A 6,233-nucleotide genomic window follows, 5' to 3' on the forward strand; every position below is an offset into this window, starting at 1 on the left:
GTCTAATGAAACCTTTGTCCAATAACTCCTGAAGTTGCATCATTAGCTCCTTCATCTCCGTCGGTGCTAATCGATAAGGTGCTTTTGCTATTGGCGTGGTTCCTGGTAACAAGTCTATTCTAAACTCCACTTGTCTATCAGGTGGTAATCCAGGAAGATCTTCGGGAAATACTTCCGGATAATCACACACCACTGGAATGCTCTGCATCACCTTCTTTTCTTTCTTAGCATCAATCACAAATGCTAAATATGATGTACATCCCTTGGTCAAACACTTTCTGGCTTTCATTAGAGAAATGATCCCAGAATTCACTCTGCGTTTGTCCCCATACACCATAAACGAATCTTTTCCAGGCGGGTTTACTTTAACTATCTTTTTCTTGCATAAAATTTCGGCATCATTGGCGCTAAGCCAATCCATTCCCAACACGATGTCGAAACCACTTAGTTCGATAGGCAATAATTCCTCGTGAAACTTATTCCCATTCAGATCAATTAAGATGCTTTTCATACGATGGCTAACAGGTACCAACTTGTCACTAGCTACTTCAACTAATAAAGCATCATCTAGTCTATCAACAGGCAAAGCTAGCTTTCTACCAAACTCATGCGAAATAAAGGAGTAGTTGGCTCCAGAATCAAACAATATATGAGCAGGTAATTCGTTTACGAGAAAGGTACCTGAAGCGACATCAGCTTCATCTTTCGCAGCCTCAAGTGTCATCTGTAAGGCTCTCGCCTTCGGCTTTGGTGGAATTTTGGGCTTCGCTGCCTCCTTCTTCTTCGGACAGTCTTTCAAAATATGCCCCTCTTCATTACACCCAAAACACATCCTTTTGTTGTTCGGACATTCATTGGCAAAATGTACGACCTTTCCACACTTGTAGCAGGTCACATCCTCGCTACATTTCCCAAAGTGCCTTTTCTTACACTTATCACACCACTTCGCCTCGCCTCCTTTTCCTCCAAACTTTTTCGAATCAGATTTCGAAAATTTGTTCTTCTTACTGGAACCAGATGTTCCCTCAAACTTCCTTTTCTCACCAACCTCAAACTTGATGGTGGTTCTCCCCTTGGTCATGTTCTCCACAGACTTGGCAGCCCAGATAGCTGCCTCTAGAGTAAGTGCCTGACGTACTGGCACCTCGTACTCCCATGGAAGTCCCTTCGCATACCGATCCACCTTTGTCAGCTCGTCTGGAACGATACGCAAGGCAAACTCCATCTTATCGGTGAAGTTATTGGTGTACTCATCAACTGACATGCTACCTTTCGTCAATGTCAAAAACTTATTCTCCAACTCCAACAGATTTTGAGCCGAGCAGAACTTGCGCTTAAACTGCACCAAGAACTCTGCCCATGACAATTGCAGTGGCTCATTAGGGCTTAAGGTCTTCCCTAGAGTGTTCCACCAACGAACGGCTCCACCTCGGAATTGACGCACGGCATAGATAGTTTGCAACTTGCCTCTACAGCCACATGTCATAAAGGCTAACTCCATTTCGGAGATTCAATCCATAACCCCAATCGGATCCTCCTTTCCATTGAAGGTCGATGGTTTGCAAGTCAAAAAGTCCTTGTACCTGCATCCCATTCCATCATTCCTTCCTTCACGGTTATCTTGCCTAACTATCGGTGGGTTGGCTTGGCCAATAGACCCACTGAAGTTTCCACCTTCCGAGTGCCCTTCATTTAATTCAGGCTCTTCCACACGAATCGACAGTTCTTCACGATTTTGTCGAAGCAACCGTCTAGTTTCATCCATCTGACGATCCAACATCGTCTGAATCATCAATTGCACACCAACCATGGTTATTGGCTCCGGTGCTGCTGCTACGACATGTATTGGCTCAATCACTGGTGGTTGATTCCTGTTTTCGTCAGCATTTCCAACTCCACTTCTTGTTCTCACCATTTTGATCTACACACCAAATAAGGTGAAATTAGATCCTCAATCATGATGGATATTCAAATCATCCTTATCACTCCGAAACGTTTACATGCTAGTTCTAATATCGTAGACGTACGCTTAGGATCCTACACACATAAGGTTTCTAGATCCGGTCGGCAACAGACCATAGATCCGAACAAATAATATCATATATGGCAACATATAACATTTAGCACATAAAGCATTTTAGGCAACTTTCCTAAAATAAACTAGTGCTCGTGTCTAAAACATAACAGACACACATCTCAAAATTCCACTTAGCATTCTAAGTTTAAGTCTAGAAATCCAACAAATTCCTAGTTCGCTTAAACTAATGCTCTGATACCAACTGTGACATCCCCAAAATCTCGGCCAAAAAAGACCGATTTTCATTTATGCTTTTAAATATTTTCAGAGTAAATCCTTTTGATTTGAAAGAGTTGCGGAATTTGTTCCCAAAAACAAAACATGATAAAACATTGTTTACCGAAGCATTTCATAAAAGAAATGTATTTTCATTATAATCAAAACTCGGGGTGTCATGTTCCGATACAGACCAATAAGCATAAACGAATACATTACAAGTCATATAACAAATATAAGCATATGCAGACTTGTAAACAAAACAACTTGATGGTTCATCCATCTCATGCCCTTCCGCCACTACCTGTAATACAATTTAAAACTGAGTGGGTCAGGCTTGGGAGCCTGGTGAGCATATAGGGTTTTCAACCCACAATAAATATCATATTTAACTTTCACCAACCAACAATAACCCAATTACCCATTCCCGTTATTCTCACTTTAATGTCCCTAAAACAACTAACATAAGGGACCTAGTCTAAGAATATTTCATCGGGGCGACAACACATGCTTCGGGGGTACCTCAGCAATATAAGTCAAATAAGGCAACCATGAGGGGGATGGAGTACAGCGAATGAACACCCAAGTTCATTAACACCTACAGGTGGCGAACCTGCTAATGTTTCCACAAGACTGTCTAGAATAGCCAGTGGTCGTCATCTAAACTCCGCTAGATGACTCAATCAAACAACAACGAGGCCTCTCATATGTTTATTACACACCAACTGTCTACCCTTGTTCTACCCAACATATTAGTAGATAAAAATATACATTTGTATACATAGTTTAAAGAAAACCTGTATAGCATGCTTTAATCAACACATATATCACATAACAGATGAGGAACACACACACATAACACATATCTCATAAATAAATAAGCAGATCTATAAGATAGAAGAGAGTGAATACTCATTCACACATAACACAACCAAATATATACACATAGCACGTATTTTATATATAATACTTCGTATTATTGTATTTGGAAAATAACTACACACTCACTTGATCAGAAGATGATCGGACAGCACTACGGCTTATAGAAGTAGTAATCCACAACAGATCTGGAAGATCTTCACAAAAATCGAACTTCTCGCGGGCAGAGCTTCGACTCGGGAACCGCACTTTTCGGGATCTTCGGGATCTCGGGACTTGCCTCGGGGCTAGGGTATGATACCGGGACTTCGGGATAGCTTCGGCACGAAAAACGATGCAAAAGACTAGAGAGAAGAGAAGAAATTGAACAACAAAGAAGGCTGTCCTCGGATCCTTTATATAGAGGCTGGAGCCTCGGAGTACGCGGGGCATACGCCTGTACGCGGGGCGTACAGGGCTCCGAAATCGTCATTGCATGCGTCATCCGATGTGTCGACACTATCGGAGTACGCGGGGCGTTCTCGCGTACGCGGGGCGTACCTCGGATCAGACGGGTGACTCGGCTTCGGATAATGCTTCCGAATTTTGATTTAAATTTAAATACAAAATGATTTATAAACTTCGGAAATTCATAACTTCTTCATACGAACTCCGTTTTCGACGTTCTTTATATCCACGCGAAGGTGAGACTACGCTCTACAACTTTCGTTTAGACTTCGTCGGCTAATTTTGAATTTATTTTTATTAATTATTTTTAATAGGCCGGGACAGAAACTTTCGTTATAAATTCATAACTTCTTCGTTTGACGTCCGTTCTCGCCTAACTTTTTATCGCTTCAATACCAACAATGAGATCTTCGATTCTCATTTAGATTGCTTCGGCTAAAAACCCCTCGATCTCAAATCGAGTAAAACAAGTTGTATACCGCTAAGCCGGAACTTCGATAAATCATAACTCCCTCATACGAAGTCAAATTCGGGCGTTCTATATATATTCGGAAACCTCGTTTCAACTACTACAACATTAATCAAAGATATTATGTTTATTTTACACTTAAATTTTGACGCTTATTTTTTTATTCTTAATTAATCAAACCACATAATTAAGCAATTATGCACAAAACACAAAATACTCAAATAATACAATCTTATTACTTCAAAATGGGTTACAAAGGTTAACCTAGACTATTACATTGCTACAAATGGCAAGCCCGAAACACAGGCGTTACATGTACCGGTATGTATGAACATGGAAGTATACCCATGCTACCCAAGGGTAACGAATGAACTGGAAGGACCTTTTATGACTATATATGTACACATGTTATATAACTAATATTTAAACGACCTTCGGACGGGTACCCGATATCCCACCAGACCATATCTCAAGCGCGAAAAGGAAATAGGGCGGGCAGGCCTTCCTAAGCTTTTTAAACATTGCTTATATAACTATACCTACCTAGACATGCAATTGATAATAAGTAAAACAGACTTTAAGCAAATGTATTTGATAAGTATAAGAACTTGTAAAATACTTTGAAGCAAAACAGTTTGATAAACAATTTGAACAATAAGGAAATCACTGGTTTTGTAGTTATTAATCACATGTGATTGATGTAATAACTATAAGTATTTGACTTGTATTCCCCCCCCCCCCCCATAAAGCATTTAAAAACATTTAAATCATTGGTTAAGGGGTATGAACTCACCTGTAGTGAGTGGTATGGATGAACTGAAGATGTAGGATCGCTAGGTGACAAGTGAAGTCTTGAACACACTTTATAATCCTAGTTAACATATAATACCACATATATGTATCCAATTAGTCTTAAACTACTAATTGATAATGTTAAGACATCCTAGAACATAATAAACAGTTTATATAAGTGTTATAAGCCCTAAGGATTGCATCTAAGTTGTTGTGGTACAAGGCTAGTGAGTTTAGGGTTCCAAGGGACTTCATACTTGAGTTTACTATCCATATAACCCCACACAAGGAGTTTACGGTCGTAAACTCTTGTGTTTACGGCCATGAACTCCTAGACATAGTGTCATTTTGTGTTTTGAAGTCCTAAATGATTTCTAGAAGCAATTTGCCTTGGTGGTTTAATCCTTGGAAGGGTTTAGGGCATCAAAACACTCCTTTTAGGAGTTTTCGGCCCAAAGACCATTTCCTTTTGAGTTTACTGCCGTAAACTCATTTGGAAGTGGATATTTTTGTGCTTTCAAGTCCCAAACTCATGTAGGATAAGTTCTATACATTTATCTAAGGCTAATGAAGGCCTTAGGCACACATTGGTGCCCTTCCTTCATGTTTACGGCCCAAGAGCCTTTTCCCTTAGAGATTACGGCCGTAATCTCTCTTTGGGAGGTGTTTATGATGTTTTAAGGTCCCTCTAATAACTAGGAGTAAGCCTAGGTGATTGTCCAAAGCCTTAGGAGTGTTAAAAACAATTTTTGGTCCCTGTTTTTGGAGTTCACGGTCTAAGAACTCCTTGGGCCGTGAACACCTAAACTTGGGTGTTTCTTTGATGTTTTCTTGTCTTAACTACACTTACCTGCAAGCCTAAGGTAGTTATTTAACATTTGGAAGGGACTAGGCATCATATAAGCCTCATATAGGAATTCACTCCCCAAGATGTTCATGGGTGGTAAACTCCTGAATCTTGAAGTTTTGCTATGTAATCTATGTTATTAAACATGTTATAAGACATATAATACAACTAGAGAAGGGTACTCACGATTTGGGATGAAAACCCGAAAATCCGTGAGAGAGAATTGGATTTTCTCTAGTTGGAATTGTCAATAATGAATGAATATGGCTCAAAATTCTATATATAGTCCTGAGATTTTTTTGGCAGAAAATATTTTATTCCCGCAATGAAATCTAATGTAATAGAGTTTCGGAGTAACACTGTTGCACCAAAACCCTAGTGCATCCACTCTCCTGATATCTCCTTAAGTGTAAACCCTGAATTACTCAAACTTATACGGAAAAGTCTGAAAGTTTACTGTGACTGATATAGCTTCTATTGAAGTGATATTGTTTGTACAGAATGGA

Source organism: Lactuca serriola, chromosome 4 (assembly GCF_051521515.1).
Source record: "Lactuca serriola cultivar US96UC23 chromosome 4, Lser_US96UC23_V15, whole genome shotgun sequence".
NCBI lineage: Eukaryota > Viridiplantae > Streptophyta > Magnoliopsida > Asterales > Asteraceae > Lactuca > Lactuca serriola.